This window comes from Oncorhynchus tshawytscha, linkage group LG08 (assembly GCF_018296145.1).
Source record: "Oncorhynchus tshawytscha isolate Ot180627B linkage group LG08, Otsh_v2.0, whole genome shotgun sequence".
In the NCBI taxonomy this organism is placed as follows: domain Eukaryota; kingdom Metazoa; phylum Chordata; class Actinopteri; order Salmoniformes; family Salmonidae; genus Oncorhynchus; species Oncorhynchus tshawytscha.
Window position 1 is genome coordinate 69,828,589 of NC_056436.1, and position 22,395 is coordinate 69,850,983.

General features: G+C 42.4%; 1 protein-coding gene across 1 annotated transcript in view; it reads right to left on the bottom strand.

The window, feature by feature from the left end:
- Positions 1–22,395, bottom strand: part of LOC112257031 (AF4/FMR2 family member 2) — a 336,258-nt gene that overhangs the window by 179,660 nt on the left and 134,203 nt on the right. The window lies entirely within an intron of this gene.

Here is a 22,395-nt window from a genome sequence, read left to right on the forward strand (position 1 = left end):
TGACTGCTAGGGGACAGATAGGCCTAGCTGTTCTAGTCTGAGAGATGACTGCTAGGGGACAGATAGGCTTATCTATTCTAGTCTAAGAGATGACTGCTAGGGGACAGATAGGCCTAGCTATTCTAGTCTGAGAGATGACTGCTAGGGGACAGATAGGCCTAGCTATTCTAGTCTGAGAGATGACTGATAGGGGACAGATAGGCCTAGCTATTCTAGTCTGAGAGATGACTGCTAAGGGACAGATAGGCCTATCTATTGTAGTCTGAGAGATGACTGCTAAGGGACAGATAGGCCTATCTATTGTAGTCTGAGAGATGACTGCTAGGGGACAGATAGGCCTAGCTATTCTAGTCTGAGAGATGACTGGTAGGGGACAGATAGGCCTAGCTATTCTAGTCTGAGAGATGACTGATAGGGGACAGATAGGCCTAGCTATTCTAGTCTGAGAGATGACTGATAGGGGACAGATAGGCCTAGCTATTCTAGTCTGAGAGATGACTGCTAGGGGACAGATAGGCCTATCTATTGTAGTCTGAGAGATGACTGCGAGGGGACAGATAGGCCTAGCTATTCTAGTCTAAGAGATGACTGATAGGGGACAGATAGACCTAGCTATTCTAGTCTAAGAGATGACTGATAGGGGATGACATCGCTCTTCAATGCTCACAAATGGAGCATTGGTAATCAGGCCGTGCCAGCCAGCCAACAGTTATCCCTCTCTCACCGCCTCAGCCCAGACACACAGCAGACTTGGAGCGGACAAGCACTGGCCAAGACAGAGTCAGATAAATCCTAGACCTGGAACGTGCCAAGACTGGGTCAGATAAATCCTAGAACTGGAACGGGCCAGAACTGGATCAGATAAATCCTAGACCTGGAACGGGCTGTGTGTCTGTGTGTGTGTGTAGGCTACAGTATGTCCTATAGTTGATCTCTGGGCTGGCTCATTATACCATGCCACCTACAGAGCCACATGGGACCCTGGCTGACTGGCTGGCTCTCACAGTCTGCTCTGCTCTACTAGTGACATCAGCTCAACCCGGGTATGACTGGGGGCATGCTGACACTGGAAAGGTCAGTGGGTCTGAGGAGAGGGTTCGGGGTAGTGGGTAGCAGTGTGGAGTGGGGAGAAGAGTGATGGAGAGAGCAGAGCTGGGCTTTATCCACCTCAGGCTGCATGGAGCTGGGTAGCTACACACAGCAGCATCCCCCAGACACTCCCCATGCCATTTGTTGACCTGTCATGTTTTTCCACAGCCCTCCTACTGCCACTACCCCTCTCTGCCTCTATTTTACACAATGGTGTGATCTGTGTTGAAAAGCTGCTAAACTACATGCAAGAAAACATCCACATCTATAGTTGGAAATTATATATTGTGGTTTTATGAATATGCATCTCTGCAAAGTACAAGTTCTATTTCATTCTGAGTATCAAAAAACCATGACAGAAAGCAATTATAACACAAATAACGGCAGAATGCATTGTTTAACTATTACATCAAATAGCTAATTAGTAAAACTAATAATGCCATCTATATTTCACTGGTATTCCTCTCAGGTGATATTAGTGCTTGACTGTTTGTGTCTGTGTGTTTATGACTGAGCCACGCTGCACAGTGCCAGTCAACGGCAGACTGAAGGCATCCTAATTCATCCCAGATCCCACAAGAGGAGATGGAGTCTGTAGGAGCTTTGTAAACAAGCCTCACATACAGACATAAACTTCCTGTTAGCTAAACCACCAGTACATAATATCCTGTTCCCATAGTAACCAACAGATGAGCTCTAATCAGAACGTTCTCTACCATTGTCCTCTGTCTAATAGAAAATACAGAGGCACAGCTTATTACAGCCACACCGGGGGTCATATCCCTGTCACCTGTGGTGAACCCCATTTAGAATCCAGGCATGACTCTCGCAGGTTCTCTACGTCTGCTTTCTTCTTCTGCCTCTGGAATGAACACCAAATGTCAACGATATAAAGAGGCATCCCAGTTCAGTGACAAACTGTTTACACCCGCTCTGAGAGGCTTGGGCTTGTCGGGATCAAGTCAGATGTGACAGATATCTGGGTTCTTAATGCAGTGTTTATGTCATGGTTTTGATATTGGAGCTAATGGGAGTCGGCTGAGATAAAACAAAGAGCAGCAGTCACAGTGCAGCCGGCTGGCTGACATAAATTGTGGAATTTCAGATAGCATTTGACAAAGGCATTTCCAATGGGTTGAGAAGTGTGTTTACAGCCGCATTAAAGCAAGGAGTCACCTTCATTTCTTATATTCCCCCAAGTTATTTTAGAAAACGACTGGAACAGAACTATCCAGCTGAGATCTTATTTCCTCACTCAGGCAGGGTTCTCTGTGTACCTGTCATTCCAGTCAGATTGAATGGGCATTGGGCTTACAAATGATTTCTCTGATATAGGCAAATTTCCCATGGGAATAAAAGCTTTGCAAGATGCCAGTGTTCCAGAATAGCATGGTCCCATGGCCAATGTAAAATACAAATGAGAAATGCTTTCAGATCTAATTCTCTAAAATTCCATGTTAAAAACCATTTGTGTGGACAGAGTATGGACTGTAAAGTGTATGCAGAATTCTGAAATCATGAGGGATCGAAAAAACACAGAGGATCCAATAGTGAATATTGAGCAGCTCAGTGTTACAACTGGTGACCACTGACAAGTTTTAATCACACTAAAGCAGTTCATTGTGTCTTTTGATGAATTTAACATGCTTCTATTCATGTGAGAAAAAAATATTCAATTTTATGTGGTATGGCAAACCAGACAAAGTTAAAAAGGGCCTATTCATATCATGAACATGAGTTTGGAGGGTTAAAATGATGAAATATTAAAGCATTAAACCTCTCAGGAGTGGTTGTTGAGTCATAATGGCTGTGTTAAGATGGACCTATAAACAGTACTGTTAGGAGGTCTGAGAAAACACAATCAATCAATGGGAAATGTAATTATACTCTTAGGTAAAGTATTTATTCTTAGGGCAATCCCAGTAGAACTGGTACCAATAGAGGTTCCCTCGAAATACAAAAAATAGTATTGCAATGGACTGGGATTTATGGGTTAGTCTGCAGACATCTGAAGGGTGTAATTAAGATTAGAGGGATTGGTTGATTTGATGATGATGTACTTGGAGTCCAGTATAAATATGAAGGGACTATACATGTATAGTTGTTTAAAATAAAAAAAATTAAAAAAACGATTGAAGTAATATTATTTGATAAACTAATCTGTCTGCTAGTTTCATAGCTGATGTAAATGCTTGGTGTTTTTCTCACAGGGAAAGAGCAATGCATTTTAATTGGCAGATGCAGATATCACTAGAAGTGTCCCTAATCTCTCTCCAAGTCCTTTTTTTTGGCACGACACGGGAGAATGGAAAAAAAGAAGAACAAAATGGAGGAAAAAATGTCATTCACCTCGTTCTGCAAGACTGCAGAACGCTTTCAGGGGAAAAGAAGACGTATTCCTTTGAATGATGTGCGGATCCGGGGAATATTGCAGAGGCAATTACTGGGGCAGAAATCAGTTTTCTCTGAAATAGCTGTTGAGAAAAGCGTCTGCACATCAACAACAGATAAGATGTATGTGGCACAAGGCTTTGATGCTCTCTGCAACAGCTCAAATTGTGCTTAAAAAGTGGAAGAGCAGCTCCAGGAACAAATAGGTAGATTTGAACATTAGATGAGAAGCAGCTCACAGAGGGCTTTCTATCTGTCTATCCTTCTGACAATGGACGGATGAACAAACAAGGGGGAAAACATGATAGATGACAGAAAAAACGACAACACAGATAGTCACAGAAAATCACATACCATAGTCGACACATTCATGGGCTGATATATAGAAACAGATGAATAGATGCACTATGAGATGAATTGTTTTATATTTTTTTGTTGTTTTCCATTGCAGGTCTTCACAAAAAACCTAAGCGTGATATGAAACAATTTGAGTATACATCTTCATCGACAACGACAGTTTTCTAGTAGGAAAGTTGCACTTTACAGCAGTTACAGTGCCTTCGGAAAGTATTCAGACCTTTTGACTTTTTCCACATTGTCATGTTACAGCCTTATTTTAAAATTGATTAAAATGTTGTTGTTTTTTCATCAATCTACACATAATACCTCATAGTGAGAAAGCAAAAACAGGTTTTTACACATTTTTGCTATTAACTTTTATTTTTGAAAAATATCACATTTACATACAGCTGAAGTCGTAAGTTTACATACACCTTAGCCAACTAAACTTAAACTCAGTTTTTCACAATTCCTGACATTTAATCAGAGTAAAAATTCCATGTATTTGGTAAATTAGGATTACCACTTTATTTTAAGAATGTGAAATGTCAGAATAATAGTAGAGAGAATGATTTATTTCAGCTTTTATTTCTTTCATCACATTCCCAGTGGGTCAGAAGTTTACATACACTCAATTGGTGTAGCATTGGTTTTAAATTGTTTAACTTGGGTCAAACGTTTCGGGTAGCCTTCCACAAGCTTCCCACAATAAATTGGGTGAATTTTGGCCCATTCCTCCTGACAGAGCTGGTGTAACTGAGGCAGGTTCGTAGGCCTCCTTGCTTGCACACACTTTTTCAGTTCTGCCCACAAATTTTCCATGGGATTGAGTTCAGGCCTTTGTGATGGCCACTCCAATACCTTGACTTTGTTGTCCTTAAGCCATTTTACCACAACTTTGGAAGTATGCTTGGGGTCATTGTCCATTTGGAAGACCCATTTGCGACCAAGCTTTAACTTCCTGACTGATGTCTTGAGATGTTGCTTCAATACATCCACATAATTTTTCTATCTCATGATGCCATCTATTTTGTGAAGTGCACCAGTCCCTCCTGCAGCAAAGCACTTCCACAACATGATGCTGCTACCCCCATGCTTCACGGTTGGGATGATGTTCTTCGGGCTTGCAAGCCTCCCCCTTTTCCTCCAAACATAATGATTGTCAAACAGTTCTATTTTTGTTTCATCAGACCAGAGGACATTTCTCCAGAAAGTACGATCTTTGTCCCCATGTGCAATTGCAAACCGTAGTCTGGCTTTTTTATGGCGGTTTTGGAGCAGTGGCTTCTTCCTTACTGAGTGGCCTTTCAGGTTATGTCGATATAGAACTCGTTTTACAGTGGATATAGACACTTTTGTACCTGTTTCCTCCAGCATCTTCACAAGGTCCTTTGCTGTTGTTCTGGGATTGATTTGCACTTTTCGCACCAAAGTATGTTCATCTCTAGGAGATGGATGCCCAAGGATGAACCAGACTTGTGGAGGTCTACAATGTTCTTGGCTGATTTCTTTTGATTTTCCCAAGATGTCAAGCAAAGAGGCACTGAGTTTGAAGGTAGGCCATGAAATACATCCACAGGCACACCTCCAATTGACTCAAATGATGTCAATTGGCCTATCAGAAACTGCTAAAGCCATGACATAATTTTGTGGAATTTTGCCAGCTGTTTGAAGGGACAGTCAACTTAGTGTATGTAAACGTCTGACCCACTGGAATTGTGATACAGTGAATTATAAGTGAAATAATCTGTCTGTAAACAATAGTTGGAAAAATTACTTGTGTCATGCACAAAGTAGATGTCCTAAACGACTTACCAAAACTACAGTTTGTTAACAAGAAATGTGTGGGGTGGTTGAAAAACAACTTTAATGACTGCAACCTAAGTGTATGTAAACTTCCCACTTCAACTGGCAGTATTCAAAGCCTTTACTCAGCACTTTGTTGAAGCACCTTTGGCAGCAATTACAGCCTTGAGTCTTCCTGAATATGACATTATAAGCTTGGCACACCTGTATTTGGGGAGTTTCTCCCATTCTTCTCTGCATATCCTCTCAAGCTCTGTCAGGTTTCATCCAGACATGGCATTCAGGCCATAGAGTTGAATCTTGGTTTCACCAGACCAGAGCATCTTGTTTCTCATGGTCTGAGAGTCTTTAGGTGCCTTTTGGCAAACTCCAAGCGGGCTGTCACTTGACTTTTACTGAGGAGTGGCTTCTGTCTGGCCACTCAACCATAAAATCCTGATTGGTGAAGTGCTGAGAGATGGTTCTACTTCTGGAAGGTTCTCCCATCTCCACAGAGGAACTCTGGAGCTCTGTCAGAGTGACTATCGGGTTCTTGGTCACCTCCCTGACCAAGGCCCTTCTACCCCGATTGCTTAGTTTGGCTGGGCGGCCAGCTCCAAACTTCTTCCATTTAAAAATGATAGAGGCCACTGCGTTCTTCGGGGACCTTCAATGCTGCAGACATTTTTTGGTACCCTTCCCCAGATCTGTGCCTCGACACCACCTTGCCTTGGAGCTCAACAAACAATTCCTTCATGGATTGGTTTTTGCTCTGACAGGCACTGTCAACTGTGGGACCTTATAGAGACAGGTGTGTGCCTTTCCAAATCATGTCCAATCAATTGAATTTACCACATGTGGACTCCAATCAAGTTGTAGAAACATCTCAAGGATGATCAATTGAAACAGGATGCACCTGAGCTCAATTTCGAGTCTCATAGCAAAGGGTCTGAATACTTATGTAAATAAGGTATCTGTTTTAAAAATGTTATACATTTTCTAACCTGTTTTCACTTTGTCATCATGGGGCGTGTGTAGATTTCTTATACATTTGTTTTAATTCATTTTAGAATAAGGCTCTAACGTAAAAAAATAAAATAAAATAAAAACGTGGAAAAAGTAATATGAATGTGACCCTTGACCCAGCAGAGATATCTCACAGAGAGACTAGTTTATGAGTGACTCTTGACCCAGCAGAGATATCTCACATACTAACAGACATACAGAGGAACATGTACAACAGAATAACTCATGTTTCCCATGTAGACTGAAAAACTCTTTCAGCAAGCAGGTCTTTGAACTGGCAGATCAACAGAGTGATCTGATTCAGTGATCTCTCTCCTGACAGATTTGACAGCAACTATTGTGAGGAACACGCTCTAACCACTAGGATACCTGCCACCAGCTACTGTTCAAACAATGAACAAACATCATTGTAGCATTGTTAGAATCCCCTCAAAGGGTACTTTGTTTAGAAGTAATAACTATGTGATTCAAGGCTATTTTGAAATGGTAAAAACAGCTGTAGCCATGTGTGTTTTTTAAATTATCTAATACGAGACTGAATAAATTCAATCAGCAATTCAAACTGGGAAAATGTTGAAGGTTACTCTGGAAAGTACAAGAATATTTGCCAGGGCATATTATTGAGAAATCTGATTATTTTCCATGTGGGAAGCTAAAAAGCTGGCTTGCTTGCTGTTTTTAGCTATCTAGCTAGCAAGAGGCTAGCAGAGTAGCCTACAGTCTACTGGCAGGCAGAGCAATACAATCTCTGCTATCGCCCCCTTTGTGAGTGTTGCTATTTGGGAGTCTACATATACATGGACCGGCGAAGTATCCAAAAGGTGCCCTTTGCTCCAAAAAATCTGACTCCACCCAAGTGCACACACGTGGTAAATGACAGAGTGATATGTTTTATAGATCTTAAGAGGTGTCTCATTACTTTCTGAAAGCAGTCTGTTATACAGTAGCATGCAGCTGCATGCTAAAGCCTTTACATGTTTCTGAAAGCAGTCTGTTATACAGTAGCATGCAGCTGCATGCTAAAGCCTTTACATGTTTCTGAAAGTAATCTGTTATACAGTAGCATGCAGCTGCATGCTAAAGCCTTTACATGTTTCTGAAAGTAATCTGTTATACAGTAGCATGCAGCTGCATGCTAAAGCCTTTACATGTTTCTGAAAGTAATCTGTTATACAGTAGCATGCAGCTGCATGCTAAAGCCTTTAAATGTTTCTGAAAGTAATCTGTGATACAGTAGCATGCAGCTGCATGCTAAAGCCTTTACATGTTTCTGAAAGTAATCTGTGATACAGTAGCATGCAGCTGCATGCTAAAGCCTTTACATGTTTCTGAAAGCAGTCTGTTATACAGTAGCATGCAGCTGCATGCTAAAGCCTTTACATGTTTCTGAAAGTAATCTGTTATACAGTAGCATGCAGCTGCATGCTAAAGCCTTTACATGTTTCTGAAAGTAATCTGTTATACAGTAGCATGCAGCTGCATGCTAAAGCCTTTACATGTTTCTGAAAGTAATCTGTTATACAGTAGCATGCAGCTGCATGCTAAAGCCTTTACATGTTTCTGAAAGCAGTCTGTTATACAGTAGCATGCAGCTGCATGCTAAAGCCTTTACATGTTTCTGAAAGTAATCTGTTATACAGTAGCATGCAGCTGCATGCTAAAGCCTTTACATGTTTCTGAAAGTAATCTGTTATACAGTAGCATGCAGCTGCATGCTAAAGCCTTTACATGTTTCTGAAAGTAATCTGTTATACAGTAGCATGCAGCTGCATGCTAAAGCCTTTACATGTTTCTGAAAGTAATCTGTTATACAGTAGCATGCAGCTGCATGCTAAAGCCTTTACATGTTTCTGAAAGTAATCTGTTATACAGTAGCATGCAGCTGCATGCTAAAGCCTTTACATGTTTCTGAAAGTAATCTGTTATACAGTAGCATGCAGCTGCATGCTAAAGCCTTTAAATGTTTCTGAAAGTAATCTGTGATACAGTAGCATGCAGCTGCATGCTAAAGCCTTTACATGTTTCTGAAAGTAATCTGTGATACAGTAGCATGCAGCTGCATGCTAAAGCCTTTACATGTTTCTGAAAGCAGTCTGTTATACAGTAGCATGCAGCTGCATGCTAAAGCCTTTACATGTTTCTGAAAGTAATCTGTTATACAGTAGCATGCAGCTGCATGCTAAAGCCTTTACATGTTTCTGAAAGCAGTCTGTTATACAGTAGCATGCAGCTGCATGCTAAAGCCTTTACATGTTTCTGAAAGCAGTCTGTTATACAGTAGCATGCAGCTGCATGCTAAAGCCTTTACATGTTTCTGAAAGTAATCTGTTATACAGTAGCATGCAGCTGCATGCTAAAGCCTTTACATGTTTCTGAAAGTAATCTGTTATACAGTAGCATGCAGCTGCATGCTAAAGCCTTTACATGTTTCTGAAAGCAGTCTGTTATACAGTAGCATGCAGCTGCATGCTAAAGCCTTTACATGTTTCTGAAAGCAGTCTGTTATACAGTAGCATGCAGCTGCATGCTAAAGCCTTTACATGTTTCTGAAAGTAATCTGTTATACAGTAGCATGCAGCTGCATGCTAAGCCTTTAAACATTTCTGAAAGCAGTCTGTTATACAGTAGCATGCTGCTGCATGCTAAAGCCTTTACATGTTTCTGAAAGCAGTCTGTTATACAGTAGCATGCAGCTGCATGCTAAGCCTTTAAACATTTCTGAAAGCAGTCTGTTATACAGTAGCATGCAGCTAAAGCCTTTCAAAGTTGCCTGTTGCTGTGTTTAGGTACTCTAAAACATCTGATGATGAGAACACAACGATGTTAAATGCTTCACAGGGTCCCTTGCTGTTCTGAAACGTCTGAGAGGTGTCAGTGTGTGCATGCAGGGTATCCATGAGAGATGAGTGCGCCTGTGCTACCTTCACAAAAGCCATTTAAAATGAAGTGTAGAAATCAGATTAAATGTGTGAAAACCAGCTCCCACAATAAAACAATGTGGAAAAAGAGGGATCTTTGAGTCAAAATAAAAAGCAGCAAGCAGAGGATGTGGAATACAACGGAGAACCGAAACAATCAGAAGCCCATTGAATTCAATGAAGTACCTGATTATAACGATCCTGTAGAAAATGTATTTGGCATATGCCATGAATACTGGGAGTAGGACTGTGGAATTGCTGGAACTAAGCATGTTAGTGAGTCACTGTGCAACAGAACAATCTTTCTGTTGTCCTTTTAATTGTGGTATTGCTGGAAAATGTCGGTGAGCATTGAAAAGGGTTTGTAGAGTGTGAAGGTTGGAATGTCCATTTAGAATGCTATTGGCTGCCCGTGGCTGCTGTTTAGGTCATCTTGGGCAGTCTGGAGTCAAATTCGTCTGATTTAATTGATTGTAAGAAGAGAATGTACTTTGCATAATAAACATAAAGGAGGCATACTTAGTACATTTATAAAAAATACTGAGGTACTGTATCTGTATTGTTGATTTAATCAAAACATATAATGTTTCATTACTGTGTCTGACATGGCAAAAATAGGAATTAGGCAGTCATTGTAAATAAGAATTTGCACTTCATTTGGTTATCAATATGTTGTGTTACTAAATATACTACTTGTCAGATCAGCCTCAATATCTACACAACACTGCCCTTACTGCAAAGTAAGGAATAATACGTTGCGTTTCAAAATATGAAGAGATGCTTAGCATGAGCCACCCATTTTTAAATGAAAAACGACATGCACGAACTGTGCTATGCTCCAAATAGCTGCGTTGCGTAAAGTCTGCCGAGGCTCTTAGAGCTAATCCATAATTATTTTATCTTTCTCATTCTCTCCTCTCTTTCCTTCCCAAGCTTGTTGCTCTGCCCTAGGCCCCGTGGGACAGTGTTCTATGTGTGGGGCTGCTGAGGCATGGACACTAACACAGGGAGACACCCAGCTGGGATGAGTGGAGGGGAAGAGACTCCCCTGTCAGGCGCTGCACAGGCCCTGCCACCTCCGCTTAGCGTGACGCCGGCCATGAGGCCAAACAACAGTGTGGCAAACCAGTAGGTAGACATACATATGTACGTACATACGTACATACGTACATACATACATACATACATACATACATACATACATACATACATACATACATACATACATACATACATACATACATACATACATACATACATACATACATACATACTAGAGGTCGACTGATTAATCAAGTTTTCATAGCAATCGGAAATAGGTATTTTTGGACACCGATTTGGCCGATTTGTATTTGATTTGTATTTTTACACCTTTATTTAATCTTAATTTAACTAGGCAAGTCAATTAAGAACACATTCTTATTTTCAATGACGGCCTAGTGGGTTAACTGCTTCGTTCAGGGGCAGAACGACAGATTTTCACCTTGTCAGCTCGGGGATTCAATCTTGCAACCTTACAGTTAACTAGTTCAACGCTCTAACCACCTGATTACATTGCACTCCACGAGGAGCCTGCCTGTTACACGAATGCAGTAAGCCAAGGTAAGTTGCTAGCTAGCATTAAACGTATCTTATAAAAAACAATCAATCAATCATAATCACTAGTTAACTACACATGGTTGATGATATTACTCATTTATCTAGCGTGTCCTGCATTGCATACAATCAATGTCGTTGCTCCAATGTGTACCTAACCATAAACATCAATGCCTTTCTTAAAATCAATACACAGAAGTATATATTTTTTAAAACTGCATATTTAGCTAAAAGAAATCCAGGTTAGCAGGCAATATTAACCAGGTGAAATTGTGTCACTTCTCTTGCGTTCATTGCACGCAGAGTCAGTGTATATGCAACAGTTTGGGCTGCCTAATTTGCCAGAATTGAAGGTTGTGCAATGTAACAAGAATATTTAGACTTATGGATGTCAACCGTTAGATAAAATACGGAACGGTTCCGTATTTCACTGAAAGAATAAACGTCTTGTTATCGAGATGATAGTTTCCGGAGACTACCATACGAATGACCTAAGGCTCGTATTTCTATGTGTTATTATGTTATAATTAAGTCTATGATTTGATGAGCAGTCTGACTGAGCGGTGGTAGGCACCAGCAGGCTCATAACAATTCATTCAAACAGCACTTTCGTGCATCTGACAGCAGCTCTTCGCAATGCTTCAAGCATTGCGCTGTTTATGACTTCATGCCTATCAACTCCCGGAATTAGGCTGGTGTAACCGATGTGAAATGGCTAGCTAGTTAGCGGGGTGCGCGCTAATAGTGTTTCAAACGTCACTCGCTCTGAGACTTGGAGTGGTTGTTCCCCTTGCTCTGCATGGGTAACGCTGCTTTGAGGGTGGCTGTTGTCGATGTGTTTCTGGTTCGAGCCCATGTAGGAGCGAGGAGAGGGACGGAAGCTATACTGTTACACTGGCAATACTAAAGTGCCTATAAGAACATCCAATAGTCAAAGGTTAATGGTATAGAGAAATAGTCCTAAAATTCCTATAATAACTACAACTTAAAACTTCTTACCTGGGAATATTGAAGACTCATGTTAAAAGGAACCACCAGCTTTCATATGTTCTCATGTTCTGTGAGCAAGGAACTTAAACGTTAGCTTTCTTACATGGCACATATTGCACTTTTACTTTCTTCTCCAACACTTTGTTTTTGCATTATTTAAACCAAATTGAACATGTTTCATTATTTATTTGAGGCTAAATTGATTTTATTTATGTAATATATTAAGTTAAAATAAGTGTTCATTCAGGACTGTTGTAATTGTCATTATTACAAATTTGAAAAAATAAAATCGGCTGATTAATCAGTATTGTCTTTTTTTGGTCCTCCAATAATCAGTATCGGTATCGGCATTGAAAAATCATAATCGGTCGACCTCTAATACATACATACATACAGACAGACAGACAGACAGACAGACAGACAGACAGACAGACAGACAGACAGACAGACAGGCAAACAGACAGACAAGAAGACAGACAAACAGACAAGAAGACAATCACAAACACAGACAGACAGAAAGTCATAAACACAGACAGACAGAAAGTCAGAAACAGACAGACAGACAGACAGACAGACAGACAGACAGACAGACAGACAGACAGACAGACAGACAGACAGACAGACAGACAGACAGACAGACAGACAGACAGACAGACAGACAGACAGACAGACAGACAGACAGACAGACAGACAGACAAGAAGACAAGAAGACAAGAAGACAGACAATCACAAACACCAACAGACTGACAGAAAATCCTAAACACAAACAGACATACAGTACAGACAGACAAGACCGGCAGGCAGACAGCTAGACACTTCACAGACACATCCAGACACCCAAATAAATACTGTAATACAAACCTATCCTATAATATGAAATGGAGCACTGGCCCAGTCACTGGACATAGAGTTAGAGGCCCAGCCTGCGCTCCAGCCTCCTCCACAGAATGCACTCACCCTGGGGCTCAGCGTGCAGCCCTGCCTGTCCCTACCTCAGCCGCTCCCAGCTCTTACACCACCAAACAGATGGAACAAAGGAACCTAATTACCATGCAAAGCACAACATCCTTCAGATGCTAGGGGAAGCAGGCAGGGAGAACGCTAGCTGGTCCTGCAGGGGAGATCTCCCACCCATATGACCACCCAGGCATAAAGCAGAGGTCCCAGCTAGGCTGCAGGATGGGAGATGTGTAATCTCTAGGTACTTTAATTCACTATTAATCTTTCTTGCTAATCATTCAGCATGATACCCCGGATGCCTGGAGCAACAGCCTGGCTGAGGCAGCAAGCCCTCTTCTCCTCTCTCCACTCCTCTCAGGGTAAAGTAATGAGCTCTGCCAGCATTAACAAATGATACAGTAGGAAGACGGGATCATTGAGGGAGAGAGGAGGCAAACGAAAGTAATTATAATGGCTACTCTAGGAGAATCCCAGTACATCAGCTCAAAAAGCTGACCTTTATTTTGGGGACAATAAGGAACGTTGTGTCAGGACGGGCCAGCATCTGAGAGAGGGGGAGATTATTAGGGGGGCTAATGATAGCATGTCACTGTAGGTGTAAAGGCTCCCTCCAACACAATTAGCTAATGGATTAAATACACCTGCTGCTGAACTGAGGCCCTCAGGGGCCCGACGCTTAGATCCTCTCATCTCTCACATAGAAAGGAAATACTCTCAAAAACAATGGCATGTTGTAAAGGATCTAAGCGTCGGGCCCCTGAGGGCCGCCCCCTGAGGGCCTCGGTTCAGCAGCAGGTGTATTTAACCCATTAGCTAATTGTGGTGGAGGGAGCCTTTACAGCTACAGTGGAACGCCATCATTAGCCCCATCATATCATTTCCCTCTCTCTCACTTTCAGTGCTTCAATCACAGAACGGTATAAGCATCATGGCTAGAGGGAATTGAAGTGGTAAATTACCTAGAGATCTATACTCTAAACTATCTCAAACAAGTAATGCTGTATGTTTTAACACTGTTACCGTGGAGAGTGTGAATGAGGTCATAGAGTGGGCGGTGCTGGAGTCCTTGGCTTTCCCAGCATGCCACAGGGCTCCTTGTCTTGGCCCCTGTACCTCTCACTACTGAGCAGGCTTTCTTTTACCCTGTCCTCTTCATTCTTCCATCCAAACATACCTCCACCTCTGCCCGCAATAGACTACCACTGAGCAGCAGCAGTTTGTTTCATATCCATTCCAATTATTAGCCCTGACGTCAGCCTAAGTTCCTTCTTATATCCTAATTATCTGTACCAATTTACATTTTGGCTTGGACTCTGCTAAGGAACTATGTTAATGTAAATGTTCCCGTCAGTCCAAGAGCCATTTCATTTAGGCCACATAACAGACCAATTAAATATGCTATTTATGCACAGTATGCAACTTTATTCTGAGTCTCCACTGCATTTCATCATTATGAGAGAGAGAGAGAGAGAGAGAGAGAGAGAGAGAGAGAGAAGAGGGAAAGCTGATGGATAATGTTGAAGGGACACTCAGGTCCTCCTTAGATATAATGATTAAGGGAATTCATTCTGGAGCAGACTGCAGATGCAAATGATGTGGCTATGCTCTTAGGATAGAGGTCAATGTCTGAGCTGAAGCAAAAAAACAAGCAGGGATTGGTAGGAGGATGACTAAATGTAGTATTGTATACATAGTATGAACTATGTGCACTATGCTACAACAGAAAAGCTGCTTCAGTAGAGTGCAAGGTGGCTTGGCAGTGTTTCAAACACTATTATCAAACAGCTCTGGACAATATGGCCCTTGACAGGCAGCTACAAACAACTTCTGTAGCTAATATCAATGAAAATATACAACAAACACATTTGCTGTCATTCAACTGCTAACACACAGCTTGTGTTTCCTTATCGTTTACATTTCATCAAATAAAAGGTCTGCTTTTAAAGGCGTGAAGCTGCTGTGATTACAGTGTGTAGCTACGTGGGTGCAGATAAATAAATGGTGCTTTGTTGACGTTCTTAGAGAGTCATCTGGGGAGAAGACACAAGGCTGATGAAAGGAAGCCAGTGAGATATGAAATATGAATGAGGATAGACACACTAACACACACTGAGATGTTCACTGTCAAGTTCTACATATTTGAGGAGTTGTATTGTTCTTGCCTTGCTACTGAGATACCTAAACAAGTCAACCGTGCAGAGCTGTGAGTGACTTGTCCAGTTATAGTGATTGGCAGCTGGCCTCAGTTAGATGGCAGTTTCACTTTAGAAAACAAAATGAGCAACACATGAACAAGAGGAGAAAACAGGACTTTGGCAGATGGGTAGCCATATGGGGAGGACAGTAGGCTTGGGCTGCATACTGTATATTTGGAAATAGCCACAGGATGGTTTTTCAATACCGATGAAACTATTTCTTTCAGATTTTTCAACAAATTTTCATATTTCTAGCTATTTTTTAAGTAAATACCTGCAGTCAACTTGTGCAATGCGTTAGGAGATAAAGCAGATTTATTTCACCTGACACATTATTTTACATTATGACGTTTCTTAGTTCCCCTGCACAGTTGAGCCAGTCACGTGTTTGTTTGTAAATAGCACAACAGGAGCTGTGTACTGACAGGGGTCGCATTTTATATTGAAAGGCAACAGTGTTTTTTGCTTCAAAGGAGTGATCAGGGACGTGCAACTATAGTTTTCCTTCACAGAAAATATATTAACGTGAAGTCAAAACGTGCAACACGTTTGGAAGAAAATAGCTTCATTTCCATCAGATGACAACAGAAGTTCAACGCTATTTGGCTGGCAGCCACATAAGAGGCTAAATGAGCTTACAGTGAAAAAACAAGTTATTTTGTGCAAAAACGATGCATGGCCATCATATTTCCAATGTTCATCATAAAAAGAATGTAGCCAGCTACACTTCCTAATGTTTTACTTAAAGTTAATCTTGCATTTTACTGGAGAAAAATGGACTGAAGCTACACATCAGTTGGAACGCTGTCTGCTGATAGACCGCTGTTTGGTTCATTCTCATCCAAATTTTAGAACTGAAGCACAACATTTGTTTGATGCCGAGCAAAAATTACAAAACGCATCAAGATGCACTATAAATACAGAAGTATGTGGACACCCCTTCAAGCTAGTGGATTTGGCTATTTCAGCCACACCTGTTGCTGACAGGTGTATAAAATCGAACACACAGCCATGAAATCTCCATAGACAAACATTGGCAGTAGAATGGCCTTACTGAAAAGCTCAGTGACTTTCAATGTGGCACAATCATAGGATGCCACCTTTCCAACAAGTCAGTTCGTCAAATTTCTTCCTCGGTCAACTGTAAGTGGTGTTATTTTGAAGTCGAAACATCTAGGAGCAACAACGGCTCAGCCGCCAAGTGGTATGCCACACAAGCTCACAGAACGTGATGCTGAGTGCTGAAGCGCGTAGCGTGTAAAACCTCGCAACAACCTCTACCAAGTTCCAAACTGCTTCTGGAAGCAACGTCAGCACAATAACTGTTCGTCAGGAGCTTCATGAAATGGGTTTCCATGGCTGAGCAGCCGCACTCAAGCCTAAGATCACCATGCACAATGCCATTCTTCGGCTGGAGTGGTGTAAAGCTCGCCGCCATTGGACTCTGGAGCAGTGGAAATGCGTTCTCTGGAGTGATGAATCATGCTTCACCATCTGGCAGTCTGATGGACGAACGCTACCTGCTCGAATGCATAGTGCCAACTGTAAAGTTTGGTGGAGGAGGAATAATGGATCTGTTTTTCATTGTTTGGGCTAGACCCCTTAGTTCCAGTGAAAGGAAATCTTAAAACTACAGCATACAATGACATGCTTGATGATTGCGCTTCCAACTTTGTGCCAACTGTTTGGGGAAGGCCCTTTCCTGTTTCAGCATGGCAATGCCCCCATGCATAAAGCGAGGTCCATACAGAAATGGTTTGTCGAGATCGGTGTGGAAAAACTTGACTGGCCTGCACAGAGACCCTGACCTCAACCCCATCGAACACCTTTGGGATGAGTTGGAACGCCGACTGTGAGCCAGGCCTAATCGCCCAACATCAGTGCCCGACCTCACTAATGCTCTTGTGGCTGAATGGAAGCAAATCCCTGCAGTTATAGCAGCAAAGGGGGGAACAACTCCATATTAATGCACATGATTTTGGAATGACATGTTGATGAGCAGGTGTACACATACTTTTTGTCATGTAGTGTATTTCTTATGCATTAACACGAACCCTAGTTTAACTTTCTACATAAGTAAGTGGCTGAATTAATAAGGTGACGGGGCATCATATTGTCTTAGGTTTCTGCTGTGTTTGAGAAGTCAAAGCCTTTCGGATTAGTTATTTGTACAGCTGCCACTGCTTTCTTGATTTCCTTGCGTTTTTTCACTCTCTGTTCTCAGCGGTCTGCTCCTCTCCCCTCTTTTTAGAACAGGCAGGCCGGTTGCCCTAGCAACTCAAACTCCACACAGAAACAGCTTGTAGACCTGCTGTTGGAGAGGCAGTACTGCATGCGTCAAAACTTTGTTCATTTGTGCAATGTCGCTCGTTCTTATTCGCTTGTAAATGTCCAAACTCCCCAAAAATTATACTCAGTAGCTCCTACCTATATCTTTATGAGCTGGATTGCCTGTCTTTGCAATTTATTTATTTCCGTTTAAGATCGTTAGCATATTTAGCTACAACCTCCATGGAAATTCGCTATTACTTGTGCTAATTATGTTAGCATTCTGGTAAAAGACGCCCCATGGGCTTTTTTTTGGGGTGCCCCCTTGTGTAATACTGAATTATCCTGGGGTGAGAGAAGGATGGTATGACGATATGAACATCTGGATACAGCTCAAACCTAGAGCCGAGAGCTCCAAACATGATTGTTCCAAATACAACTACGCAGAGACCGAATTATACAAATATGGCACTTACCTAACTGTGATATACTGCCTACCGCAGTTTTTTCTTCCATACATTCCAATTTCACTTCAGCAGTGTATTACTGAGCAGGTGAGCGCACACACACACACACCATCTTAGCGGACCGGCGTATAAACAGTGTTGAGTGACTTTGAGCAGTGGGACCGCAGGGGCTATCATGTGCACTTGTCTCAGAGGGCATTTGTGTCTGCTGATTGTGTCGGCTGTCAAGCCCACATTACTGATGGCTCCTGACTTCAATTAATTTTCATCTAGTGGAGAGGCATAGTGAGAGGGGGCGGGCCACTGTGACATGCAAACCACACCGCTCCGCTCCAAATCACTGACTATTCATCTATTCAAATTAGGCTCCTGGGCTGAGCCAATAGCTGCCTGCTCCTTCTAGGCACACAGTGGAGAGGACAACATAATGATGACTAACTACATTACATGAACTCAACTGTAGCTCTAGCCTCTTAATACCACTTTATAAACTATACTGTAACTCCAACCAAGTCCTCTACCTTTCATTCATGTTCTCCAACTCTACCTCCAGCCAACTGTACCTCCAATCACCAACCAACTGTACCTCCAGCCAACTGTATCTCCAATCAACTGTACCTTCAGCAAACTGTACCACCAACCAACTGTACCTCCAGCCAACTGTACCTCCAACCAACTGTACCACCAACCAACTGTACCACCAACCAACTCTACCCCCAGCCAACTGTACCTCCAGCCAACTGTACCTCCAACCAACTGTACCTCCAGCAAACTGTACCACCAACCAACTGTACCTCCAACCAACTGTACCTCCAGCCAACTGTACCTCCAGCCAACTGTACCTCCAACCAACTGTACCACCAACCAACTGTACCACCAACCAACTGTACCACCAACCAACTGTACCTCCAACCAACTGTACCACCAACCAACTGTACCTCCAGCCAACTGTACCTCCAATCAACTGTACCTCCAGCAAACTGTACCACCAACCAACTGTACCTCCAACCAACTGTACCTCCAACCAACTGTACCTCCAGCCAACTGTACCTCCAACCAACTGTACCACCAACCAACTGTACATCCAACCAACTGTACCACCAACCAACTGTACCTCCAACCAACTGTACCACCAACCAACTGTACCTCCAGCCAACTGTACCTCCAACCAACTGTACCTCCAACCAACTGTACCTCCAACCAACTGTACCTCCAGCCAACTGTACCTCCAGCCAACTGTACCTCCAACCAACTGTACCACCAACCAACTGTACATCCAACCAACTGTACCACCAACCAACTGTACCTCCAACCAACTGTACCACCAACCAACTGTACCACCAACCAACTGTACATCTAACCAACTGTTAATACTAAACTCTTAATACTACTTTATAACCTCTTACAACTCTTAGAAAAGTGATCTTCTATAACTCTCCCACCTCCATCAACCCCCTCACCAAAATACCATAACTCTCTCTAGCCTCTCTGCCCCAGTGCCTGACCACAGCCCAGTCAGCCCCAGCAAGCCCCATCCAGGCCTCTCTCTGACCCAGCCAGGCCTCTTTCTGACCCAGCCAGGCCTCTCTCTGAAATAGCCAGGCCTCTCTCTGACCCAGCCAGGCCTCTCTCTGACCTAACCAGGCCTCTCTCTGTCCCAGCCAGGCCTCTCTCTGACCCAGCCAGGCCTCTCTCTGACCCAGCCAGGCCTCTCTCTGACCCAGCCAGGCCTCTCTCTTTCCCAGCCAGGCCTCTCTCTGAAAGGCAACAATGTGCCGGATTAAAAGGGAAATAAATATTTCATCAGGAACTCTCCAACAACAGGAGCGTGAACAGTGTGGCAGCCAGCCAAATGGATGGAGGGCACAGATAAGCTTCCTCTGCTTTCTCACAGTCAATCCAAGCTAGTCTGACTCGCTCTCTGCTGTATCACTGGAACACACATGTATGCACTCACACACACACACACACACACACACACACACACACACACACACACACACACACACACACACACACACACACACAAAACAATGTCAGCCAGCCAGCCAGCAGTAAATCACATGCAGTAATATGGACCCTCAGGAATAATTCAGTGCTTGACCTTTGACTTGTTTTTGTCCTTCAGTTATTCATTTAACTTAACGCACACAGTAATGTTTTCTCAGAGTTGTATCTTGTTTTTTTTGACTGAATGTTTTGGCTTTGTTTCTGTGAATAATTACTGAATTGATCTCCATAGCAGTGCCCTTTGAGTAGTGTGTGTGTGTGTGTGGTAATGACTAGAGCTTAAATAACACTATTGTATACATGGGATTCAGCTGTATACAGTGCATTCGGAAAGTATTCAGACACCTTTCATTTTTCAACATTTTGTTATGTTACAGTCTTATTCTAAAATAGATTAAATACACATTTTTTACTCATCAATCTAGACACAATACCCTATTATGATAAAGTGAAAACATGTTTTACATAAGTATTCAGACCTTTTGCTATGAGACTCGAAATTGAGCACAGGTGCATCCTGTTTCCATTGATCATCCTTGAGATGTTTCTACAACTTGATTGGAGTCCACCTGTGGTAAATTCAATTGATTGGACATGATTTGGAAAGGCACACACCTGTCTCTATAAGGTCCCACAGTTGACAGTGCATGTCAGAGTAAAAACCAAGCCCTGAGGTCAAAGGAATTGTCCGTAGAGCTTCGAGACAGGATTGTGTCGAGGCACAGATGTGGGGAAGGGTACCAAAAAATGTCTGCAGCATTGAAGAAACCCAAGAACACATTGACCTCCATCGTTCTTAAATGGAAGAAGTTTGGAACCACCAAGACTATTCCTAAAGCTGGCCACCTGGCTAAACTGAGCAATCGGGGGAGAAGGGCCTTGGTCAGGGAGGTGACCAAGAACACGATGGTCACTCTGACAGAGCTCTAGAGTTCCTCTGTAGAGATGGGAGAAACTTCCAGAAGGACAACCATCTCTGCAGCACTCCACCAATCAGGCCTTTATGGTAGAGTGGCCAGACGGAACCCATCGGGTTCTTGGTCTCCTCCTTGACCAAGGACCTTCTCCACCAATTGCTTAATTAGGCTGGGTGGCCAGCTCTAGGAAGAGTCTTGATGGTTCCAAACTTCTTCCATTTAAGAATGATGGAGGCCACTGTGTTCTTGGGGACTTTCAATGCTGCAGAAATGTTTCGGTACCCTTGCCCAGATCTGTTCCTCGACACAATTCATTCGACCTCATGGCTTGGTTTTTGCTCTGACATGCACTGTCAACTGTGGGACCTTATACATTATAGTCAGGTGTGTGCCATTCCAAATCATGTCCAATGAATTGAATTTACCACATGAGGACTCCAATTAAGTTTTAGAAACATCTCAATAATGATCAATGGAAACAAGATGCACCTGAGCTCCATTTCATGTCTCATAGCAAAAGGTCTTAATACCTACAGTTGAAGTCGGAAGTTTACATACACCTTAGCCAAATACATTTAAACTCCGTTTTTCACAATTCCTGACATTTAATCAGAGTAAAAATTCCCTGTTTTAGGTCAGTTAGATCACCACTTTATTTTAAGAATGTGAAATGTCAGAATAATAGTAGAAAGAATGATTTATTTCAGCTTTTATTTCTTTCATCACATTCCCAGTGGGTCAGAAGTTTACATACACTCAATAAGTATTTGGTAGCATTGCCTTTAAATTGTTTAACTTGGGTCAAATGTTTTGGATAGCCTTCCACAAGCTTCCCACAGTAAGTTGGGTGAATTCTGGCCCATTCCTCCTGACAGAGCTGGTGTAACCGAGTCAGGTTTGTAGGCCTCCTTGCTTGCACACACTTTTTCAGTTTTGCCCACAAATGTTCCAGAGGATTGAGGTCAGGGCTTTGTGATGGCCACTCCAATACCTTGACTTTGTTGTCCTTAAGCCATTTTGCCACAACTTTGTAAGTATGCTTGTGGTCATTGTCTATTTCGGAGTCCCATTTGCGACCAAGCTTTAACTTCCTGACTGATGTCTTGAGATGTTGCTTCAATATATCAACATAGTTTTCCTACCTCATGCTGCCATCTATTTTGTGAAGTGCACCAGTCCCTCCTGCAGCAAAGCACCCCCACAACATGATGCAGTGCTTCGCGGATGGGATGGTGTTCTTCAGCTTGCAAGCATCCCCCTTTTTCCTCCAAACATAACAATGGTCATTATGGCCAAACAGTTCTATTTATGTTTCATCAGACCAGAGGACATTTTTCCAAAAAGTATGATCTTTGTCCCCATGTGCAGTTGCAAAACATACACGGGAATTTTTTTGCGGTTTTGGAGCAGTGGCTTCTTCCTTGCTGAGCGTCCTTTCAGGTTA